This window comes from Rhinolophus sinicus, linkage group LG09 (assembly GCF_036562045.2).
Source record: "Rhinolophus sinicus isolate RSC01 linkage group LG09, ASM3656204v1, whole genome shotgun sequence".
NCBI lineage: Eukaryota > Metazoa > Chordata > Mammalia > Chiroptera > Rhinolophidae > Rhinolophus > Rhinolophus sinicus.
In genome coordinates, this window is record NC_133758.1 from 42184880 (window position 1) to 42198966 (window position 14087).

General features: G+C 35.1%; 1 protein-coding gene across 9 annotated transcripts in view; it reads right to left on the reverse strand.

The window, feature by feature from the left end:
• The window catches only part of GREB1L (GREB1 like retinoic acid receptor coactivator), a 255559-nt gene that overhangs the window by 131463 nt on the left and 110009 nt on the right, over positions 1-14087 (reverse strand). The window contains exon 1 of one of the 9 annotated variants that reach the window (XM_074340248.1): positions 2985-3095. The exons of the other annotated variants lie outside the window; for them this stretch is intronic. The gene's annotated coding sequence lies outside the window, so the exon portion shown is untranslated. Of the gene's footprint in view, positions 1-2984; positions 3096-14087 lie in introns of those variants that run through there. 9 annotated transcript variants of the gene reach the window in all.

The following is a 14087-nucleotide window of genomic DNA, read 5'->3' on the forward strand; positions in this document are numbered from 1 at the left end:
TCCCCTGCAAAAACATCAAAGAAGCTTCAGTATAAATATTAATAATAAGGATGTTAGTTATGTGGCCAAAACTTTTCAAACATTTTAATATCTACAGTTGCTCACAAGGAAAAAAAGAGGAAGGAGAAAAAAAGAAAATATAAAGAAAAATTTAAAGATTAAAACATTTTTAAATCTTTACATTTTAAAAGACTACTAATTCTCCAAACAGCAACACCTTCACATAAAACATTCCATGTCATTGTAATTTTCCAACACTTTTCCCAGACTTTTACGTGAACGTCCAAACACACTTTGCAAATTCAAAGCACAGAATTGTTTACCATGATGCAGATGTCCCCCTCAGATCACGATAGCCACCAAAAGACTGTTTCCAAGTTGTTTATAAAATGACATATGATCCATCTTTGCTCTCTCTTACTCTATTGCTCAGCTTACTCTTGATTTCTAACAAACAGTATTTCCTTGTTGTCTGTCCTCTCTGCAGACCCTGAAACCCCTTGTCTTTTCTTATTTTCACCATTTGCTTCAACCAGCAGTTCACTGGAGACCCATCCATCTTGTAATGCCTAAAGTGACAGATGCTCTCAGGAACCACCACACTGCTGAGTGAACAAAAGATAACATCACCTCTAGGAACTCCAGAGAGAAATACAACTGCAACCTTAAGACAGAGGCTGACTTGACAGACATTGGACCATAAACCTCTTCTAAGCAAAAAAGAAAACAATTGCCACACACACACACACAAAAATCTGACACAATCAAAGGCAGAAAAGAGTGATTATTTGTGGATTGCCTTTTCACTCTGTGGCTCACAACCCCCCACCCCCACTCTCAATGCTTTTATATTGGGGCAATTCACTTGCCAGGAGGATAGAGAAGTTCTTGGGAAAAAAAGCCTTTGTCAAGTACCTTTTTTTATTTAACAATATTGAAAGTGAAATTCATTCACATGTGTGTTTCAGTTAATCTAAGGTTTATGCTACAGCATTCTTAAATCTGATTCGTCTTGTTTGCATACAGGGGTTTCTGGACTCAGAAATGCTGACTCAAGTCTGCTGTGAAAGGCATATGCATGCTTCGCAAATTAAAAACACATTAGAAATTAAAAAGCAACGTGTGACACAAAGTCAACAATATGTGTAGCTCATAAAAAAGCTCACCATTCATTCATCAGACAACCTCAACTCAGGTTCAAAAGACAGTTAAAAAGAGGATTCTGGGAAGGACTACAGATCTTTTTTCTAACAAAGGAAAGGTCATTTTAACATCTTCCAGCAACAAACTAATGACAGGGACGCTGTAGATGGAAAGGACTCTGCTTGATGCTATCTACAGTTTTTTTGTTCTTGCTTTCTTTAAGTATCTTATTTAAAATCTTCATGCAGCAATAGGAAAATTTAAACTCTAACATTTCATTTAATTTTAACTTTAACATTTAGATAAATACAGTGAAGGGAAAGTTTTGAAAAACAGAAAAACAAAAACTGAGTGGGAAGGCAATTAAGAATATCGTGTGATCGATGTCAATTATGGAGATTAACAATTCGTTTTTATAAAAGGTAGTGAGCACCACAGAGGAAAATCTGTGCTGCAGTTACATACATTATCATTTTCAAACAGGGTAAATGATACAAATATTGGTTAAATCTAAAATAAAGAGCCAAATGCTGAAGAAGAATTCTGTCAACCGTATTTCTAAGAAGAAATGTAAGTATTTACAATGGCGTTTCTTTAATACAAATATTTAAATTTTTCTTTAAAATTTTGCACAAAAATGCCTTTAAGTTATAATTATTTTTCTTTGGAGACACTAATGCCTCATCTGTTCCCCATTTTTCTAAAACATAAAATTTAAAAGATTTTATCTCCTGTGTTTGAATTGTTTGTGGAGCAAAAAAATTTTCAACTTGATAAAACAACATATCTCTTTCTTAACATTTTTCATGTCTCCTTTATTTCCTCAAATACTTCAGTGTATCTGTACAAATAAGAGTGTACAAATATTACACAATCTCAGAATTTTCTGGTTTTTATTTTAATGCTGGCAAGACAGAATTCATACAAAATAATTAAATGAATATGTACAATTACATAACTCAATGGGAAAAAGATTAAATAATTATAGAATGCTTATCAGTATATAAAGGACTTGTTCTAATATGGACTTGATCTTTAGCTAGACAACTTTAACACAGTGATCCTAAGTAACCTGCCAAAACTCCTGATCCAAAAGTACCACATCCTTCAACACTCTCAAACTTTGGCACTAATATCAAGAAAGAGTCGTGACTTTGGAATGACAAGGCTCAAAGAAGACCCAATTAAATGACCTACTTTTAAACACAATAGGATCGATAGTATGCAGGAAAAGTACACCCCTGTGGAAAGTTCTTATTGCCTGATTGATCAAAAACAAAACAACTTTTCTTTTTTAAGGGCCCCTTCCAGATCACAGTCAGTGCCAGAAATCCACACAGGAAAAAAATCCATCAAAATGAAACCCTAAAAGGGTTTACCCTTCACCATCCTATTTGCACTTCAAAACCCTATAAGTCCTTCAGTTAAACCCCAGGGCTGAACCATTTCAATAATAAGAGAGGTGGCCAGCGGTGATTTATCTCCCATTTGGCCTCTGGACAGAGCTGTAAAGTCTAGAAAGCTTCCCTTCACTGACTGGAAACCTCCCCCAAGTCTCAACATTTGTGTAGCTTTGGATCTGCAATACCTTATAAGCAACTCATATGCCCCTTCAAATCAGATGCAAGAACAATTTGTAACTCAAAATTTGGGTACATTTTCTTGGCAATGTCTTCACAAAATGGAATGCTGCTGAGTAATCAGACCGTTGGAAATACCAGGTTAAATTTCAGGTTCTCTTTGATATAAATTGAAGAAGAAAAGAAACTTCCTCACTTTAGCCTCTGTCTTCTCACATGTTAATTGTTGTCAGAAATTCTTAAACTTTTTCCAATTCATACCTTGATATATGCTTTACACTTTGGGCCACATCAGGCAACCTCCTGCAGTGGTGTGCATCTAAATTTAAATCCTTGCACTGTAAAGTATCTTAACAAATCCAAAAAAGTGGAGATTTCACAGGTCACAGACTCCTGGGTCAAAGAGACCTTAAAAACAGATATCATAACACTATGACTCAACTGATTTATTCAAACATGTACTATAACTGTCATCACACACACACAATTTTCCTGTAGTAAAATAAACACCAAACAATGTCAACAGTTTTTTTAATTGAAATAAAGGAGCCAGAAGTTGTCAAATGTAAAACACAAAGAAATTATTCCTTAACAATGGAGAATATTTTGACAAAAGGCATGAACTCTCTATTTCAAAATTATGTTCATATGTTTAATAGCGTTGAAAAAGAATGAAAAATATATGCTACATTTTCCGTACCTGTTCACTGTTTTCTATTTTCATTTAAATTAGAGAAGTTTGTTTTTCTGATTGACTTTTGATAAATTCTGTCTGAATGCAACAATTAACAACTTGCACTAAATGATTCCACTATAGTAACTGCAGTTTTAGTAGTTGAAAATTTTCAAGCTATTTTACTAACCCCATAAATTTAGAGATTCCACAGGAAAATGTAAATTTCATTTAATCTTGCAGTTAAAAAAAAGTCTAAAAGAATAAAATTAAATATACGTCTGATAGCTAAAAGTACAAGAAATACAAATTTTTTGTTAATGAAAAGGAAAGACTAATTTATGTTTTTGGAGATATTTATCAATAAAAATTACATTTCTCCCATTAAAAAATGCACCACTAACATTCTTATACCTCATTAACAAATATGTTCCATTTTTCAGAGTTCCAGTACCACAAATTCTAGGAAAACCTTACCCTCACAGCAAATTACTTTATTGCATGCTACTAGGTCAATGAATTTCAGATTTGTATTTGAGATAACATAAAAATTCAAACTGCATATATAAATCAGGAAAAATAGACAACTGGAAAAAACCTAATGAATTGTTATATCACTGAAACAAACTTTGGCACTAATAACGATATTCAGGAAAACAAATTTCTTAACCTATTATATGACATTAAAAAAAGCTTTCCTCAGATAATCAACAAGAATAATTGATCCACCACAGAGGAAATATTCAATCTTCATTAAATATTTATTCAGTGCAATACGTTGTTAAGTCTATTTAGACCTCAAAGAAGAAATAGTTCCTGTCTGGTAGGAATCAGGTCTTGAGAGAATTGAATGGAGATGAGAAGCAGTTCCTCAAGACATGACACTATGAAAATAACAATGCTAAAAACTGAAGATGTGCTTTGAATGTATATTACTACTTTGAAATCTGACACAAAGACAGTGATATTTAAGGCGGTATTAATTTTAAAAGGTTTGAAAGGGTGAGCAACTTGATTTCTTATTAATGCATCACAATAAAATTTGGACCTCCAAGATCTACAATTACCAACTCTTCTGCTCTGTAACCATAGCCAAGTCACCTATCTTCTCTGGACCTGTTTCCTTATGCATAAAATGGAGGATAAAAAGTAATATGCTTCTAGATAAAAATACTATGCTGGGAGTGGGGAAGAGATGCCATTCATAATAGCAACAACAAACATAACTATATATGACATATATTGATATCATCATTTCTTAAATTGCCACGCTTTAGGTGATCTAAGTGAAAATTTACACACTCAGAGAAATATGCTAGGTTTCTTAAAGAGAAGCCTAATCTTCGTAAAAATATCTGTCTCTCAAACAAAATAATAAACTTAACAGAATTCCAATCAAAATATCGGTAGAATTTTAGGGGAGCATTATGAAAACGTCCATAAATTCATAAGAAAGATCAAAGAAAATATGGAAAAAGCTTTTCAAAAAGGTTATAAGAGGAGGTGAGTCAAAATAAATGTTAAATCATATTATGAAGAAAGAGCTTTTGGCCATTAATCCATATCACTAAATCCACAGGATATTTTTCAATTCTCCCCTAACATGCTCTTTTGGTAGATTTCTTGAAACTTCCTTACCTTCTGCTGGACTTCTCCTCACAACTTTTCTAGTTTTCCTCTTTCCCTATACTGCTTCTCAATTTCCTTTGCACCTCCATAATACATTACCCAGCAATGAAATGTTGGCGTTCCACAGGGTTTAGTTTGTGGTAGCCATCTTACAAGACGGCCTCAATGTTTCTCGCCTCCCATGAATCCCCTCCTACATTGAATCAGGGCTCACTTGTGTGATCAATAAAATATTGAACAAGTGACAGTGTGTGATTTTCAAAGTCATAAAAGACATTGCAGTTTCTGCCTTGACTTTTGGATCACTTGCTCTAAGAAAAGGCAGTTACCATGCTGTAAAGACACTCAAGCAGCTCTGTAGAGAGGACCTTAAGGGTAGAAACTATGGCCTCCTGCCAGGAGTCAGCACTAACTTGCCTAATTGCTTTCCTTGCCTCCTCTCTGGAATCCTTCAATCACTTCTCTGCATTAGAGTGCAAATATAATCATGTCAACTCTTTGCTAAGGCCCTTCATGGTTTTCTATTGCTCTGAGTATAAAAATCAACATAATAGAGATCTGGTCAAGATGGCAGAGTAGGTAAATGCTGTGCTTATTGCCTCTCACAACCACACCAAAATTACAAGTAAATTACAGAATAATGATCATTGAGAATAGCCTGAAGTCTAGCTGAACAGAAGACCTACACTGAAGGACATACAGAAGCCACCTGAGACTGGTGGGAGGGACGGAGACATGGAACAGGCTTGTACCACACCCACATGTGACCATTAAAAATTGGGAGGGATATCTCAGCTGTGGAGGTCCCCCACCTCCAGAGAAGCAAGGGGGTCCAGTCTGACACTAGACTCCCCATTCCAGGGTTCCAGTGCCAGGGAGAGAAATTCCCATAAATTCTGGCTGCAAACACCAGCAGAGATTGTAGCAGAGTGAGACAAGAGTGGATGTAGTTCCAGGCGCTCATCTTAAGGGGACTGCACACAAATTTACAGACTCGTTACTCTGAGCTCCAGCTCTGGGGCAGCACCTTGAAAGGGGCCAAGGACATACATAAAAGGAGGAACTCAGTTGTCTGGCTTCAGAGCGAGAGCTGAAGGAGCAGCTTTCTCCCAAATGGAGGAGCTGGCGGAAGCCATTGTTTCTTGGTTGAGCCCTCCTCACTTCCAGCGTGCAAACACAGGTGGCCACCATATCTGAGTCTCCATTAACCTGGCTAACACTATTCATTCGCCCTGATTCCTTGAGACGCCACCCTACCCAACTTTTAGGAACATCTAAGCCATTTCCAGTGGCTTTTCCACATAAACAGCCTGTCATGACTCATGCTGTGGACTTTCCTAAAATCTCTCAAAGTTCCACAAAATCCAAACAAGCAGAATCTGGCTTTGGTGTGTCCCACACCTCTGGCTGAGCAGCCCCAAGCCCAGCACTAGCAATAGCCAGCCTTGGTTTGCAGCTTGGCCTCTTGAGGCACCTCCAAGCCCAGTGTGGCCAGTGGCCATCTGCAGATTGCTTTATGGCTCATGCCACGTGGCTCTGGGCAGGGCACAGGCTATGGCTGAATTTGGCTTGCAGTGGGGACCCTTCTAGGAGACCCCGGGATTGCATGCCTGGTCTCCAGCTCTGGACTCAGCCAGAGCAACACCCAGCTGACTCCAGGGAAGACACACCCAAAGGGCACACTGGACAGGTACCAGAGCCCTGACAAAGCAAAGCCTGCTCCAAAGGGTCAGCCCCTGCACAACCTCCTCCACTGTAGTCACAGTCAGTCCTCCCAACCAATCAGCCAAGGATCATTATTTCCCACTGATGTGCAAACAGCAACCAAGGCTCAACTACAACAGGAGGGCACACACACAACCCACACAAAAGATACATTTGGAGTACCCACCTTCAGGTGACAAGGGAGACTGTGCCACTGAGCCCCACAGCACACCTACTATATAAGGTCACTCTACTAAGATTGGGAGACATAGCAGCCCTACATAATACATAGAAACAAACACATAGAAGCAGCCAAAATGGGGAGACAAAGAAACATGTCCCAAATGAAAAAACAGAACAAAGCTCCAGAAAAACAACTAAACAAAATGGAGACAAGAAATGTACGAGATGCAGAGTTCCAAACATTTGTTATAAAAATGCTCAATGAACTCAGGGAGAACTTCAACAAAAAGATAAGAAACATAAAAATGGAGATGGAAAACATAAAAAGAGAACCAGTCAGAAATGAATACTACAATAACTGAAATGAAGAATACATTACAGGGAATCAACAGTAATTGAATGAAGCAGAACATCGCATCAGTGATTTAGGAGACAAAGTAGCAGAAAACACCCAAACAGAACAGCAAAAAGAAAAAAGAATCCGTAAAAATGAGGATAAGTTTAAGGGGCCTCCAGTATACCAAGCATACCAACATTCACATCAAAGGGGTACCAAAAGGAGAAGAGAGAGAGCAAGGAACTGAAAACCTATTTGAAGAAATAATGACAGAAAACTTCCCTCACGAGGCAAAGGAAATAGACATACAAGCCCAGAAAGCACAGAGAGTCCCAAACAAGATGAACCCAAGGAGGCCCACACCAAGACATATCATAGTCAATATGCCAAAGGTTAAAGACAAAAAGAGAATCTTCAAAGCAGTTAATTACTTACAAGGGAGCGCCTATAAAACTCATAGACATAGACAAAGTTTAGTAGTTATGAGAGGGTAAGAGTGGATAGAGGAGGTAGATGAGGGTAAAAGGGATCAAATACATGGTGATGGAAGGAGAACTGACTCTGGGTGGTGAACAAACAATATGATATATAGATGATGTATTATAGAATTGTACACCTGAAACCAGTATAACTTTACCAACCATTGTCACCCCAATAAACTTAAAAAAAAAAAAAAGGGATGGTCACGAAATATTCAAAGTGATGAAAAAGAAGGACCTACAACCAAGATTACTCTACCCAGCAAGGTTATCATTTAGAATCGAAGGACAGATAAAGAGCTTCCAAACAAAAAAAAGCTAAAAGAGTTCATCATCACTAAAACAGTATTACAAGGAATCTTAGAGGGACTTATTTAAGATAAAAAAATAAATAAAAAATATGAATCATAAAATGGCAATAATTACATATGTATCAACAATTACTTTAAATGTAAATAGATTAATTATTCCAATCAAAAGATGCAGTGCCTGAATGGATAAGAAAACAAGGCCTACAAGAGACTCACTTCAGATCAAAAGACACACAAAGACTGAAAATAAAGAGATGGAAAAAAGATATTTCATGAAAATGGAAACAAACAAACAAACAAAAATCTGGAAACAAACAAACAAACAAAAATCTGGAGTAGCAATACTTATACCAGACAAAATAGCCTTTAAAACAAAGGCTATAACAAGAGACAAAGAAAGACCCAGTAATTGCACTTCTGGGTATTTATCCAAAGAAACCTAAAACGCTACTTCAAGGGGATGTGTGCATCCACAATGCTGCATATGTTCATTGCAGCATTGTTTACAATGGCCAAGATGTGGAGGCAACCTGGGTGTCCGTCAAGGGAAGAATGGGTAAAGAGTAGGTGGTACATATATACAATGGAATATTGCTCAGCCAGGGAAGGGAATGGATCTGCAGTGGCATGGATAGGCTTTGAAGGTATTGTGCTGAGTGAAGTATGTCAGACAAAGAAAGACAGATGCAATGTGATTTCACTTATATGTGGAATCTAAAGAACAAAATAAACAAACTCATAGATACAGAGAACATTTGATGGGAGAAGGGTGGAGGGGGTGGGTGAAAAAGGGGAAGGGATTAAAAAGTACAAACTGGTTGTTTCACAGTAGTCATGGTGATGTAGGGTATAGCATAAGGAATATAGTCAATAATATTTTAATAACTATGTATGGTGTCAGATGGGTACTAGATTTTTTGGGGTGATAGATGGGAGGAAGGTTGGGGACCAGGTGAGAAAGGTGAAGGCATTAAAAAGAATAAACTGGTAGTTACATAAGTCATGGGAATATAAAGTAAAGCATAGGAAATATAGTCAATAATATGATAATAACTGTATAGTGTCAGGTGTGTACTAGACTAGTGAGGGGGATTACTTCTTAAATTATATAAATATCTAACCACTATGTTGTACACCTAAAATTAATATCAAATAATACTGAATGTCAACTTTAATTGAAAAATTTAAAAAGGAGGGATAAGGTAAAGGCAAACAAGAGGTCCAAATTTCCAGGTATAAAATAAGTCATGGGGATGTGATGTACAGCATGAGGAATATAGTCAATAATATTGTGATTGTGTGGTACGGTGTCAGATGGTTGCTGGACTATCATAGTGATCACTTCTTTAGGTATATAAATGTTGACTAACTATAGTGTGCACCTGAAACTAATATAATACTGTATATTAGCTATATTTTAATAAAAATCTTTTAAAAAAAAGATTTGCCAGAGCATAATAAACAGAAACTTTAAAAGTCAAGAGATAGATAAAATTCTACTAGTCAACTAGCCAAAAATAAGCTAGTATTGTTATATTAAAGTCAGACATATAATATTATAATGCAGTGAAAGTGAGTGAACTTCACCTGTCTGTATCAACATGGGTGAGCCCCCAAATACAATGAGTTTAAAAATCAGGTCGGAAGAATGTGGTGTAAAGATATTTATAGAAATTTCAAATACAAACGTGCATGTTTTATGATAATATATATTTCAAAACCAAAATTATATTTGTCAGTGATACATGCTTTCTTTGGGAAGCTATCAAAGACATTGTTAGTCCAACTTTAGATTATTCTGGCAGAGAAAGAGGGGGCAAGATCAGGGCAGGGCCCTCAGGTGTGTCACAGGTACTAGTGATATTAAGTATATTTAGCAGAGTGGTGGGTTCATGGGTGATCATTTTATTACTATTTTTAAGACTTGTTTGTATGTTATGTATACTCTTGTCAATAAATTTCCTTTAGAATTAAAAAAAATCAACATTGTAAATATCTCTGCCCATCTCTCCAGCTTTACCTTGCACTGTTCTCTTCCAAGACGCTATGCTCCAGCAACACTGATCAACCTTTACTTATGTTCCCACTGCCAGTAATACCACTCATCCTATCTTTTACTTTTGCCTAGTTAAACCCCCTTCATTTTTCAGATCTCATTTCAAGCACTGTTTCCCTGATCCCCTCAGCCCTTTGCTGAAAGCTCTCATAGAACCCTATTCATCTTCTTAACAATTCACTAAACTATATAATTTGTATCACCAACTGATTAATGCTTGTCTTCCCTATTAAATTCTAAGATACATGAAGGACTATGTTTTTCTGTTTTGCCTGTTATTGAAATCACAGAAACTATTGTGGTGCCCTCCTACACAGCAGGCACTCAAAAATATTGTTTGACTAATTTAATGATTTAAAATGTAGAGCTGGCACAAGAATGAGAAGCTACTTTGTGGCAGTTCCAAAACACTTTATTATATGTAAGAATTATTATCTGACAATTGAGGCACTATAAAACAACAAAGGGAAGAAGAAATTATTCACTTAATACTGAATTAATGATCGACAATTTAAAAAGTAACAGCTAATAAAAAACTTACATTAAACACTAGAAATAAATTCCAGAGAAAAGATTAAATATCTATACTTAAATATATTTACATGCCCATTCACATCAAACCATATAAAAATTAAGAGAAAAACAGAATTAAATATTTATTATACTGCTATTTATCATGTATCAAGATTTATTATGATATCATAGTGAGAAATTAGCTTTCTATGCCTGGAAATCACAAAGGATGAGACTGAGAGGTTTGATTAGTGAAAACATAAAACCTCTATATTTCAACATCTGAAGCAAATAAAAAGAAAGAACAATCATCTAAGAAAAATGTTTCCTAGCTAATAAAAAGAGTTAATGTCTATTATGATTACAATAAAGTAAAACATTAATTCCCCCACCCCTGGGAACAACCTAATATTCCATCAATAGGAAAACAGTTAAGCACATTATAATAAAAGTAATAACCACTATCATTATTTGAGGACATACTATGTACCTCACATATGAGCACACAGTCTCATGTGTGCTCCCTAACAAATCCATCCATAATGGAATACTATGAAGCTATAAGAAGTATACTTTTGACACAGAAATATATTCATAATATATGAAATGGAAAATGCTGTAAAACAATATGGTTACGTGGTTTTACACAAAACAATATGTAATATACAGCATGGTGACTATAGTTAAAATACTGTATGGAAATTTGAAAGTTTCTAAGAGAATAGATTTTAAAAGTTCTCAACACAGAAAACTAACTACGTGAGGTGATAAATGTGTTAACTAATCTTATTGTGGTAATCATTTTGCAATATATACAAGTATCAAGCCATTATGCTATACACCTGAAACTAATATAATGTTATCTGTCAATTATACCTAAAAAAAAAAAAAAAAAAAGGAAACCAATATGATCTCATTTTTATAAGGAAAAAAAAATACACAGTAACCTGGAAACATAAAGAGATAAATTCAGGGGCGGCTGGATAGCTCCGTGGGTTAGAGCGCAGTGCTCTTAACAATAAGGTTGCCGGTACGATCCCCACATGAGCCACTGAGCTGCGCCCTCCACAACTAGATTGAAACAACTACTTGACTTGGAGCTGATGGGTCCTAGAAAAACACAAATAAAAGTTGTTTCTTTTTTATAAAAGATAAATTCAAAGTGTAACATAAATCACAAAACAGTGGGTGACATAATTATAGAATGAAACTATTATTCTTTATGCTTATCTTTATTTTCCAATTTTCTACAATGGAATTACTTTAAAAAGCTATACACATTGCAAACTTAAGCCCCAGATCCTTTTATCATCATCATCATCATCATCATCATCATCATCTGTATTGACTTTGAACATTTGATGTTGTGAAACATTGACTTTCTTATTTGACAAGTAATACCTTTTCTCACTGTAGGCTTATTGTAGGTAAATGTACAGTGATAAATACAGTTTATGCATGTGCACATAGTAAAGACTACAAAAAAAATGCAACTTGCTTTTAATACTCCGGCAGATATATTTTTACTATCATAAGCAGTGAATTTTTAAATTTATTTATTATAGCTTATGTGGAGCTTTAAAAAATCGTCCGTGATGATGTAGGAAGTAGTCCAAACTGATAACTCTTAAAATGAAACACAAATCCACAATCTAACGTTAGAAAACTTTCATTATTTTTTTGTGCCTATTCAAATTTATCTCTCATTATACTCTAATATGAAACCTGTTCCTATCAATTTGATTTTATTTCTGTTCCCTACAAATAAGACCACACCCATCTCTGTGCCTTTGTTCAAATTATCTGTCCCATTCCTCACTTATCTTTTCAGCCAGTCTTAATCCTTTTCTTACTCTGCTTACTTTTATCTTTATTATTATAACCCCCACAACACTTAGCATGGTTCTGAATATACAGCTAGTACTTAAATAATGATATCACAAAGATTTTCAAAGTAAAACCTACCAATACTGAATCAGTATGGAAAGTGTATCTCTGTAGGTATTTAAAATAGAATACTTCCATTTAAGGATTTAAAAATTTTTTCCCTTTTATTTTTTTTGAGTAGATAACATATTTGCTTGATTAAAAACTTAGCAGTAGAAAAGTATATGTAGTAAAAAGTGTCTCTTCAACCTTTGTCCCACCATCTCTTGTTACAGGAAAATACTTTTATTAGGTTTTAAATATATATATATACTTAAGTTTTTTTAAATGCATATGTAAGTAAAGACAAATCAAACACATTCACTCCTTTGGACCTTGCTTTTTTATGTTAAAAAATATTTTGGAGAGCTGTCTATATAAGCACATAAAGATCTTCCTTATTCTTTTTTGTGGCTTCAGATAATTCTCTAGCATGTACATATCATGATTATTTTAAACTATTCCCTTAATGATGCATACTTAGTTTCCAATCTTTGTTATTACTGAAGATATTGTAATAATCAACTCTGCATTAATTAATGCACACACATTTAGCACTTGTTGGTTAAATTCCTAGAAGTGAAACTGCTGGGTCAAAGGATATATGCAGTTTTAATTTTGTGAAATACTGCCAAACTGTCCTGCTTTTGTTTTGTTTTGTTTTAGCAGACAAAAAGCAGTCCTCATTTCTTCCACACATTAGAAACATTTTCAATTACAGTTCAGCTTCTCTAACATCTACATCAAGCAGTAAAATACCAAGAAAACTGGGCTGGGGAGAATCCTGGTTATGAGGCACTAACTGAGGACTGAATTAAGGGTTGAACCAATTTACACTGCCAGTAGCAACTTAAGTATTCCCAGGCCTTCCAGAATATAGAATATTATCTACTTTTGGATTTTTGTCAATATGACAGATGAAAAATGATATCTCACAATGTAGTTTTAATCTGCCTTTTTCTTCTTAAGGATGAAATTATTTTTTTAAATGTTTAAAAGTTCTTTAATTTTCTTCTCTGAAATGTCCAATCCAGTCTTTATCCATTTTTCTATTTGGTTGTTGGTGTTATAGTTGATTTGTTGGAGCTCTTTGCATATTAAGGAATTTCTCCTTTGTGTATGATAGGAGTTCAATGGTCTCCCTGTTTGCCATTTGCCTTTTAACTTTGCTTATGGTATTTATTGTTATTTTCCCATGCAAACAGTTTCAGTTGTTATATAAGTAAATTTATCCATTTTAAAAATGTTAATCAGTGGCATGGAAACACAGACCTGCTTAATTAAATAATCTACACAAGCCAGTGTTATATTTCCTAGAGGCACTAAGAAGGCAAAGGAGTGGAATATGGGGTGAGGGGGTGGGGAATTATCTAAATAAATGAAATCCCCACACGTTTTTTGTCTATCTTTTTTTTAAAGAAAATTTTAAGCTTTTTTAGTTTATTGATAATTTTGTGAGGGGAACAAAATAGATATTTCCACCCTACCTACTCCCTCTTGCTTTTGCAAAAGGGGCAGAAACATACACACAAACACACACACACACACACACA